Source organism: Phocoena sinus, chromosome 14 (assembly GCF_008692025.1).
Source record: "Phocoena sinus isolate mPhoSin1 chromosome 14, mPhoSin1.pri, whole genome shotgun sequence".
Taxonomy (NCBI): Eukaryota; Metazoa; Chordata; class Mammalia; order Artiodactyla; family Phocoenidae; genus Phocoena; species Phocoena sinus.
The window spans coordinates 58,858,332-58,870,453 of NC_045776.1; the positions used below are offsets into that span (position 1 = coordinate 58,858,332).

General features: G+C 45.0%; 1 protein-coding gene across 5 annotated transcripts in view; it reads left to right on the plus strand.

Moving 5' to 3' along the window:
- PTPRM (protein tyrosine phosphatase receptor type M) overlaps positions 1–12,122 on the plus strand; it is a 765,589-nt gene that overhangs the window by 662,023 nt on the left and 91,444 nt on the right. The gene's annotated exons all lie outside the window — the stretch shown is intronic.

Here is a 12,122-nt window from a genome sequence, read left to right on the forward strand (position 1 = left end):
TGAGAAGGAATAGACATAATGATTCGAAGCACGCCTCGCTGCCAGGAGCTTCTCAGCAGACATGAGCTCATTAATCCTCAGGGCACTTGGGGTAGGGAGATCAGTAATAGCCCCATTTTGAGGACAGGAAACTGAAACTCAGAAGTTAAATGGTAGTCCCTGTATCACAACACGCATTAGCAAAAGAGCTAGGATGATATCTCAGAAATTCTCAGTTCCTATGAAAAGGAATGGTCCCAATCCATAATGCCTCGGACGGTTTTTAAATCAAGCCCAACCTCATTAATGTTCCGTAACGATGCCGGGATGCCTGGTAGATTGATGAGCTTCCTTCTTCCAGGGCTGAAGCCATCCATCCCCTGCATTAAACTGCTCAAAGCCACACGTGACTGCACCGAGGTACTGACAAGGTACTCACGGAATTAATACTATCTCTAAAGATACGTAAATTTAAAAAACAACAATAATGTGAAAGATAGAGCACCTAGCTCATCCTCCCTTATTACTTGTAAGAGAACAAACTTGAAAGGTTTGGATACTCCAGCGGAGCTATATATTATCTTTCTTGATTGTGGAAGTGCGGTTAGATTTTATCTGCCTGAGTTAACATTTTCTTGGTAGGACAGTTGAGCTTCTATAGCAGCGCCACCCAGTAGAATTTTCTGTGATTGTAGAAATGTTCTGTGTCTGTGCTGTCCGGTGCAGTAGCCCTCACCATACCAGCACTTGAAATGTGGCTGGTGTGACCGAGGAACTGAATTTTCTATTGTATTCAATTTTAATTATTTTTAATTTAGATCATCCACGAGACGAGGGGCTCCCATATTGGATGGTGCAGACCTACAGTGTGTTTCATGTTTAAAAAGAAGTGTGTCGGGGTTTACATGTAATATGAACCATCCCAACTGGGCCTGAACATGGCCTGTTTTCCCTTTGGCCACTCACAAAGCCAAACCACTGGTTCTGCAGATGGCAAGTGCTAGCTTCGGGAGTCTTGTGCATTCATTTACTTAGAGCTTCATTTTTAGAGAGAAGATGTTCCCCTGATATCTAAGGCTTCATTGCCCCTCAGTGAATTGAGTCAACACTTGGCCCCCCGAGGACCCCAGGGTGATGGGGACGATGTCCCTGCCCCCAGGGCAGAGCAGCACGGACAGATGAGAGACTGTGAGTCTGGTCTCTCTGCACCAGGACGCAGTCCTGCGTTGGAGCTGTGTGTACAATGCTGTGTGCTGCAGGGGCTCAGAGAAGGAAAGCATTATTTCCAGCCAGAGAGGGGTCATGGGAAGAGTCCGTTGGCCAATATAGATCCTCCCAAGTTCCTTCGTGTTCTCTGCGAGCCTGCTGAAGTTTCACACCCTCAGAAGAATCCAGATTTCTCAAAGTGGCTTATAGGAGCCTTCCCAGGGTTCCTTCAGCTCTGCCACTAATTCCAAGGAGGTCCACCGAGGTAAAATGGGCACTTTGCAGCCATGCCACCCACGCCAGGTAGAAGAGATGTCAGTGAGCCCTTGTCCTGCGGCCGCCATATCCAAGGTGTGGGCCTCACACCGAGCATCTGGAGAGCAGTGTCCAGGGCTCTGGTTTGGGCTTTGCTCAGAGACCCGGCCTGCCTCTGTTCAGTGTGACTTTGACTCTGCTCCTTCCCAATGTGTAGTTCGACGGCTGCACTTGGTAGATGCTTGAGAAATCGTTTTGAATGCTTAAAGAAAAAAGTGATAAAAGCTAGCATTTGCTGAGCACTTGCTATATGCTAGACACCCCCTGTTACACCTGTTAAGCCCTTTATACCTGTTAACTCCCTCACTCCCTGTAATGATCCTGTGACATTGTTGATCTGTTTTACAGGAGAGGAAAACTGGGGCATAAAGAAGGTGAAAGGGTTACACAGTTAATAAGATGGGGACAAGATTCCAACCCAGGGGCAGCTCTTATAACCACCACCCAGTGGATGCTGGATAGTCAGTCCCCACCGACCATTAGCATCATTGCCTGCACAGGCCAGTGTCTGTGACAAGAGGTAGCTTGAGAAGACTTTCACCCCCCTCATCCCCATTCTTCATCTCCCCAGGCCACCTCCAAATAAATATACAAACTAAGTACAAAGAGTACACTCCCTGTTGAAGGCAGCTTCAAGCCAAGTCCTCCAGCCCCCAGGCTGACCCCCTGTGGCCCCCTGTTCTGAAATTCTGGAGCTGCCGCTGTTGTGGGCCTCCTGCAGAAATTCTTCTTCGATGGCTTCAGATCTTTTGCCTAAGAAAGATATTGGGGTCAGGGTCTAATTTATGTATTAATTGTTAGCCTATCATCACTAACCATCACTAGTCAGAATGGGCGTTACCACCAAGATCATCTTCAACTCTCAAGACCCTGCACTTAGGACAGATTATTTCGCCACCCTAGGCAGGCACTGGCTGTGGTCTCTGTGTCCAGCAGAATGTTGTCAGAGGTGGAGAAGGTTTAAATCTACCTCCCACCCCCATGAATGTACACTGTCTGTGGGCTGGACCAGACTAGGATGCACGTGAACTAATAGGACAATGTAAATGACTAAGGGAAAAGCCTTTGGGGGCAAAAGAGAGGAATTTAGGATTGGGAGCTAGAAGACACAGTTCACAGTCTGTTTCACCATGTATTAGCCAAGTGACCATGGGAAAGTCATGAACCTTCTCAATGTCCCAGTTTCCTAAAAAGCCAGCTGTTGTGGAAATGAACTTAAACGCCACATAAAAACGTCACTGATTGTTGTTACCTTTGAAAAGTCACATCTTTCTTCTCTGTTACTCCTTACCCTTCCTCAGCTTAGTGGACTCAGTAGGTCATTTAAGATGGAAAAACAAAAGCAGCATTTGGAAGTCTCGGGTTGGAAATGATGAACTTGTGGATAATTGCAGGCGCTGCGTTGCTCCCTAATTGTCAGCAGGATTCTGCACAGCGACCCGCTCATCACGGACTGTGACCATGGGCTCTATTTCTGGAGAGTTTGCCTTTATTCCTGATAAATCCCAGAGGGGGTGGATTTTCCAGCTCTCACCTGCCTCCACCTCACCTGTTGGGCTCTTTCAGTGTTTCTTCCATCAGCTTGTGTTGTTTTTGTGCTTTTGTAGGGACAATGTCAGAAAGATGTCCTGTGCCCAGGCAGCTCTGTCCAGTCTCCTGATCTTACCCCTCAGCTGCCATGGCATTCTGAAGGCTTTCCCCACACACATGTTGTCTTTTTCTATGTATTTTTAAAGTAAAAATTGTCTGTATTTAAGGTGTACGACATGATGCTTGATATAGATAAATAGCAAAATGATTACGATAGCCAAGCTAATGAAAGTACCTTCCCCTCACGTAGTTGTCATTTTTTTTTTTTTTTTTTTTTTTTTTTTTATGCGTTACGCGGGCCTCTCACTGTTGTGGCCTCTCCCGTTGCGGAGGACAGGCTCCGGACGCGCAGGCTCAGCGGCCATGGCTCACGGGCCCAGCCGCTCCGCGGCATGTGGGATCTTCCCAGACCGGGGCACGAACCCGTGTCCCCTGCATCGGCAGGCGGACTCTCAACCACTGCGCCACCAGGGAAGCCCTAGTTGTCATTTTTTATGTGTGGTGAGAGCACCCGAAATCTACTCTCCTAGCAAGTTTCTGGATTCAATACAGTATAATTAACCATCGTCATCATGGTGCACATTCAATCTCGAGACTTAGTCATCCTATGTAACTGCCACTTCATACCCTTTGACCAACACCCCCCATTTTACCCCTCCCCCCCGCACGCTCCTCGTAACCACCCTTCCACTCTCTGCTTCTATGAGTTTGACTTTTTTTAGATTCCATGTACAAATGAGATCATGCAGTGTTTTTCTTTCTGTGTCTGGTTTATTTCACTCAGCATAAGGTCCTAAAAGTTCATCCATGTCGTTGCAAATGGTTACCTTTTCCTCCAGTTTTCTGTTGCTTTCTAAAATCCCTCTAGAACTGTCTGTGGTTGTTTATATAATTGTCTATAACGGTCTATGCTGACGTATTCTGAGACATCAACCACTTAGGCCACCTACCGAACAATTATTAATGCTCTTAAACTAGGGTGTGCAAATCCTTAGATGCCACCAGTAGCTAACTAGCGGGAGTTTGATACCACATATGGCTTGCAGAAATACCACTACTGCCGGCTGGCTTCAATACCAGAACTGCCCTGATGCCAGCCCATGCCAAGTCTGGTGTTAGAACTCACAGCCTGAGTGCTGTTTCTCTAGGGGGGCCCCAATCCAGCATGAGCTCCCCAGTAGGGTCTGATGAAGCCACTGCAGTGCTAAGCACCCCTCTGAGAATCACTATTTGGAGCTGCTTCATTTGAGACTGTACGTCTTTAGTTATGGCAGCGAAAATGAATCTTTGATATCGTTAAAATTGTAGAAGGATTTCAGGAATAAACATACTTATCTAAATCACCCTAATGTATACACTCATACTGGTTGTTTCTTTAAAGGCATGGAGAAAAGTATTACATCTCCCTTCCCCACTAAGAAATTCTGCAATTGTGGAAAAATCAGTTTCCCTGACTGGGAAGCCCGCTTCAGGGAGTCTAGGCTTTGGGAATGGCACCACTAACTACGATGAGGAACTGGGGGATTCAATGAACAATGAACATGTCCTAGAGATTCTTGTTAGTGCCTTTCAGAGAACATAAGAAGTGCTTTAATGATCACATTCGTAGTTTTGCAACAGTGTTTGCATATAAAATGGTTTTAATGGTGCTTAAAAACTGTTTATTGGCTGTTGTTCTTAAGTAAGGTGAACTTTTCCCTCAGTTACACGATAAATTTGCTGAGCTAGCCCTTTCCAAATGTAAACAAATACCCCGTCCACTATTAACAGACACACACACACACACACACACACACACACACACAAGCGTAGCCCCCCCCCACGATAGTCTCAGCAGTTCTTAATTGTAATTAACAATTACAATTGAGAGAATAAGATGCAAGTCAGACAAAAAGAATGAAACTCTGCCATTTGCAACCCATGGTTAGACCTAGAGGGTATTACACTAAGTGAGATAAGTCAGACAGAGAAAGGAAAATGCTGTATGCTACCACTTACATGTGGAATCTAAAAAATAAAACAAACAAATGAGTATAACAAAACAGAAACAGACTCACAGATACAGAGAACAACTAGTGGTTACTAGTGGGGAGAGGGAAAGGGGGAGGGAATTGAGAGGTACAAACTACTATGTATAAGATAAATAAACTACAAGGATATCATGTACAGCACAGGGAATATAGCCAGTATTTTATAATAACCTTAAATGGAGTATAATCTATAAAAATATTGAATCACTATCACTATTTTATATACCTGAAACTAATATAATATTGTAAATCAACTATACTTCCACTGAATAGGTAGATGTTAGATAGTTAGATAGATAGGTAGGTAGGTAGGTAGGTAGATACATAGGTAGGTAGATAGATAGATACATAGAAGATAGATAGATGATAGATAGATAGATGCAAACCAGGGCCTGACGCAGCTGAGGAAGGGAGCCCGGTCCAGGCAGAGGCCCTGAGGCAGGGACAGCCAGCCCGGGTCAGCGTGGCGTCGGGGACAGTAAGGACCTCGTGTAGCTGGAGCAGAGGGGGCACCATCCAGGGGAGAGGCTGGAATTGTGAAGACCCTGGGGGACGGCAGTGAGCCAACACAGACTCAGCCCCTGCACTTGGGAAGTTGACATCTCCTTTGAGAGGAAGAGAGACTTGATTATACAAATAAATGAAATAAAAATGAAGTGAAAGTCAAGGGCCATAAGGAGAGGAGCGCAGTCCGGCAAGAGCCTGTACGTGGGAGCTGACTGATTCCGGAGGATGTGGAATGAAGACAGCTGACCCAGGGACTAGAGCAGGGGTGTGCAGACATGCGGGAACCCATAGTTTGAGGAGGGGAAGGAAGGCAGGGTGGCCAGAGCTGGGAGAGGTGGAAGGGGGAGGGGGGCCTGAGAGAGAAGGGGGTGGGAACCAGGCCTGCAGGGCCTTCTGGGGCAGATTCAGTGTCTTAGTCTTTATTATAAGAACAAGGGACACCTCATTAAAGGGTTGGGAGGGAGGGTTAATCTAATTTACATTTGGAAAGATTAGTCTAACTGCAGTAAAGAGTAAATCAGAAGAGGACCCTAGCTAAAAGATTCTCTCTTGGCCCAGGTGACAAGTGATGGTAATGTGTACTAGAAAATAACAGATGGATTCAAGGAAGACACAGGGTCAGAGGTGACTCCTGTGTTTCTGACTTGGGTGGATAGAGGATGGACGGCGGACAGACAGATGGAAGGATGGGCTGTTTATGAGATGGGTAACACTGGAAGGGAACCAGACTTGGAGCTCAGGGGTATCAGTGAGGTCGACGGTAGCAGGGAAAGCTTGTGAGTTGAATCCGGGGATATACTGAGACGCCTTTGAAACATTCAGATGGGATGTCAAGTAGGCACTTATGTGGATGGCTCTGGAACCCAAAAGAAATGTAAATTTGTGAATCTCGGGGCACATCAGTGGTGGTCGTGATGTTCTCTGTGGAGGGAGCATGGAGGGCGTCAAGGGCCTAGCACCCAGCCTGGAGGGGCTTTAAAAATGAGAAATACTGGGGCTTCCCTGGTGGCGCAGTGGTTGAGAGTCCGCCTGCCATTGCAGGGGACACGGGTTCGTGCCCCGGTCCAGGAGGATCCCACATGCCGCGGAGCGGCTGGGCCGTGAGCCATGGCCGCTGAGCCTGCGCGTCCGGAGCCTGTGCTCGGCAACGGGAGAGGTCACAACAGTGAGAGGCCCGCGTACCGCAAAAAAAAATAAAAATGAAAAGAGAAATACTGAGACAAAACCTCTTAGCATGTGCAAAGGAGCACATGACATGGAGGCGAGGGCCACGCAGGGCGTCCTGCCGGGGCGTCTAGTACAAAGAAGACAGTGATGTAACAAGGTGAGCAGCAGCCGTGAAACTGCCAAGAGCTGCTTGGAATGACTAGGGGAGGGGCGAGGGGGTACGGCCTTGACCATGAGGACCCACGACTCTTACATGAAGGGAGGCCCTTCTGAGGTCTGGTGTCCGTCTGGACTCAGGGTGCCCGTGCTTAGTGAGGCAACTAAGAAGACAGTGTGAGCTGTGACCCGGTCTGTCCCACCCAAGTCTTCTCACCAACTACCCTGTCTCCGTGGCCCGGGCTGAGGGCTGCAGGTCCCCAGGACTTTGTCTTAAAGCAAGGTGCTTCTTTCTGCTAACTGAGCAACCGTGTCACTTCTGAGGGATGTACTACTGTCATGATCCAGGTTAGGTATAAAGGCAGGCGAAGGCAGGAGAGAGGGGGACGGGCTGAGTGTAGGGGCAAGATGCCCTGGGAGAGGGAGCTTCCTGCATCAAAACTCCGGCAGACGAGAGCAAGACAGAAACATATCCCACAGTGTGTACAGGAAAGAAAAGGGTAAATTCTAGAAAAATCAGGCAAAATAAAATAAGAGGGGATCTGCCAGGAATCTGAAAATAAAGAATAGGCGTCTCTGACAAAGGATCCAGGTAAAAAAGTCAGAAACAAGGCAGGACTAAGAAGTTGGCGACACAAAACCAGCAGCAGGAGTGAAGCTTAACACAGAGCCAGCCAGCGCTCAACTGAAAGCTCCTTCTTGCTTCTTGCTCAGAAGCTGCATGGCTGGGCCTGAGCCCACCCTCCATCCCCACCCCCGTGGGCAGCGGTAGGGACCCCAGGCTGGAGCAGTGGGGAGAGGTGCAGGACGCCCAACACTTCCTGTCGGTTACCTTGGCCCCTCTGCCTCTTGTACCTTGAAACCAGTGCAGACCAGCCCTTGGCAAGATGTAACCACAGGAATAGCAAGACTGTTATTTGAAGCAATCAATTATAATTAAAATTAATTTTGAGTCTCCTGTCGGTGGACAAATGTTACATACATCACTGTGATTCCAGTTTGCCTTAAATATGTCATCAATATTCAGCAGAAAGGGAGAATTGGTTAGAGATGAAAGATTATCAGTGACAGACTCCATTTCTGCCGCTATAATAATATCTAATCACTTACAGGTTCCGACTGCAAGGCTGTGACCCAGATCCATCGTGTTTAATGTGAAAATGATGTTAAAACATTTGAAGCTATGTAGATGTATTTTAAACATAACGTTATTTGATAAAAAGGGCATAAATAACATGTTTCAGGGACTGAGGGACCTGCTTTAAATCTCTAATTACCCCACCTCTAATGTGTGAAGACAGTCATACACACACACACACACACACACACACACACACACACACAATGCAAGCATATATACACACACGTAAATACATATATACAAACATACATACATGTACACATATATACGCATATACATACATATATGCACACCATAAATATATACACACATACATATACACACAGAGACATATTTATACACACATACTTATGTACATACATATACACACATGTAAATACATGCTTATATAAATACATGCATGCACATGCATATATGTATACATATGTGCATATGTATATACACACACCATAAACGTGTATGCACACATGCATAAATACACACATGCAGACATACGTTTGGAAAAGTCCCAGCCGATTATAACTTCTCAGCATTAAGCAATGGTTTGTTATGACCAGGTCTTTATGGGCCTGTTTCTTAACCAAAAATATGATTTTTGCCCTATTTCATGTAGTAAGGGCTTTTTTGAAAGAAATTGGAGGAATAGCAATGTATCTTTAATGCAGATTGAGTTTCTCAAAATGACAGAGTTTATTGCCCTCCTGGATGGGGTAGCATTGAGTTGTGATTATTATATAAACATTAATTGAGGTTTGATCATATTCCATTCATCCATGGCTAAATAGGTTTCTTTTTCCAATTATAAAAACAATTCATACACATTAAAGAAAATGTGTGCAGTAAAGAAAAGAGGGGGGAAATTGTCCAGGACCACACCAAACAAATCAAACCCTGCTAACATTTTATTTCTGTTTCCTTCAAATCTCTTTTCTCTATGCCTTGAAGTTGTTGGCTTTATTTTGTAAAATAAAAATAGATTTATTGTTTTCTTTCTGATTCCTAAGACAGTATAAACTATGTAGACAATTAAAGTGGTACATAAAATCATAAATGGAAAAGTCAATATCCCTCCAGATTTTGCCACCCAGCAGAAGCCCCATCCCTTCAGTTGCCCACCATGCCTTCCTAGACACATATCCAAATGCGTTTGATTATTTCATATAAACAGACTCTTAGGAGACTTGCTGCTTTGTAACCTGCTCTCCTTCACTTACAGTATGTCACAGAGATCTTTCCAAGTAAAGAAATTAAAGGTCTAGTAACCCTTTGTAATGATCGTTTCAGATTCCATTGTTTTATAAGATCACTGTTGATCAGTTCCCTGCTGAAATCATTGAATGATTTAAACTGGGTGGGGAGAAAATAAATTGTGTTTTAGGAAAGTAGCTCTCAGCATGGATTCACTGGAAAGGGGTCAGTCTGTAGGCAAAGATGAAACCATTCAGGTGAGAAAAATTGTCAGGTCATGAAGTCACAGCAGTAATGATACAGGTGCCAGCTCACCTTTACTTAGTTCTAACTATGTACCAGACACTAATGCGTGACTTGTATTAACTCAGTCCTCACAAAAATGCTGCAAGGTAGGCACTCTTTTATTTCCATTTTACAGCGGTAGAAACTGAGGCACGGAGGTTAAATAACTTGTCCAAGGTCACACAACTGGAAAGTGACAGAATTAGGATCAAACCCAGGGATTTTTACTCCAAAGCCTGTGATCTTAACCTCTGTACAACACTGTACAGAATCAGGGATGGAAAACAAAAGCTGCTGAGTGGATGCCAGGGGAATCAGATGAAGGAGTTGTTGAGAAGTATTCGGCCTATTTCCAGACCTTTTCCTGTTTCCTCTTTAAAACTAGCTAAACTCATCTTCCCCAAAAAGTGGGTGCGTGGAGTTTTCAGTTCCACTCTGCTCTGCTGGTCCCCAAACAAGCCTACTGTGAATTGCCGAACTCCAGCAAGGGTGTTGCTTTTATTCATAGAAGAGAGTAATTTCCTTTTTTATTGTATTTTATTCCTTCTTTTTAGTTGATTTTCAGTGTTTCAGGTGTATGGCAAAGTGATTCAATTTTATGTATATATAAAACTGAATATATATAAATAGGTTATTACAAGATATTGAACATAGTTCCCTGTGCTATACAGTAGGTCCTTGTTGTCTATTTTATATATAGTAGTGTGTATCTGTTAATCCCCAACTCCTAATTTATCCCTCCTCCTCCCCTTTCCCCTTTGGTAACCCATAAGTTTGTTTTTACCTCTGTGAGTCTATTCCTTTTTGTAAATAAGTTCATTTGTATCATTTTTTCAGATTCCACATACAAGCAATATTACATATTTGTCTTTCTCTGTCCGGCTTACTTCACTTAGTATGATAATCTCAAGGTCCATCCATGTTGCTGCAAATGGCATTATTTCATTCTTTTTTATGGCTGAGTAATAGTCCAGTGTGTGTGTGTGTGTGTGTGTGTGTGTGTGTGTGTGTGTGTGTGTGTGTATCTCCCACATCTTCTTAAGATCGAACTGTTCTATGTTCTTGAGAGAGAACTGTCCTATGTTGACATGTATTATCTCACTTGGTCTCCTCAACGTTCCTATGAAGGAACCACCGTCACCCCCATTTACAGATGAAGCTCAGCAGATTCAGATTTTGTCTAAGCTCACAATTGGTGGGATGAGTAGAGCCAGCATCTGAATCAGGGTCTCTGAGTACCAAAGCCCTGTTATTTTCATGTACTACCCAATGTGAACATGAAATGGCTTTGGAATAACCAAGAAAACACACCCATCCTAGGAGAGAAACAGGGACGACAGTTTATAACTCCAGAGTCAGGTCCAGTCAGCCTTACCCAGCTGTGTCTCCAAGAAACACCAAGTCCCTGCAGTCTTGACCGCTTGGTTTTCGTGGTCAGTAACTGACCTATTGTTAACCACAAATCCCACTGGATTTCCCAACCTTCATACCTGAGCAATCTAGTTCTCCAAGCTTCTTCCTCCTTTTGACCCAGTTGCTGGACTCTGGCCGACTTCCAGCTGGTCGGCCTCCAAAGCCAACTGGGAGGACAGGGTTAAGCCAGTGGGCAGCTGGCATTTCTGTGGATCCTTTGCCTGAGTGACCCCATATGTGCTTCAGGCCAGAAACATCCTCTGGGCATCTCCCTATAGTCATTTGATACTATTCAGCCCCAACAGAAGGCACTGAGCTTTTCTAAAAGAATGGTTGGTACATATTAGTCTTCTTAATTGGCATCAGATTCAAGGTGAATCAGATTTCAAGAAAATATGGCAGTGAGCCTCCATGTACTGCTTTATTTGCCTCCAACAATCTATATTTATTGCTTTTATAGTCACCTGAGATGAGGGCTTGATGTGAAAGAGGATGTCTGAGAATCCAGTTTCTGTTGCCAAGTCGTTCTCAGGTATCCGAGCAGCAGCTTGGAGTAGACTCTTGTGGCTGGAGGAGCGGATTCTCTTACTACTTTTGCTTTTACTTTCACTGGCTCAGCGTGGAGGAGGGTGATACTTTCCTATTAATTTCACTGCTGTTTAGGACGGATGGTTTTCCCAACAGCCCACTGGGAGGCAGAGGATTAACTTGATAAGTGCTAACATCCCACCCAAGAAGGGCAGTTGTGTGAGGACCAGCCCCCCCATTTCATGGCTGAGTAATATTCCACTGTACATATGTACCACATCTTCTTTATCCATTTTCCTCCCAAGGGCATTTAGGTTGCTTCCAAGTCTAGGCCCTTGGAAACAGGGCAGCACTAAACGTTGGGGTGCATGTGTCTTGTTGATGGATGCGTTTCCCAAGATATACGCCCACAAGTGGAATTGCCATATCCTCTGTAGCTCTAATTTTTAGATCTTTAAGGAAACCCCATACTCTTCTCTCTGTGGGCTCAGCTCCTGCCCCCGTGTTCTCCTTCCTACCCGAGGGGGAGCCCACTCTCCCTGCTGAAATATCTGCCTGCCTGTCTCAACTGACGCTAACTCATCAGTGCTCACACTTGTGTCGTCACAGAAAGAAAG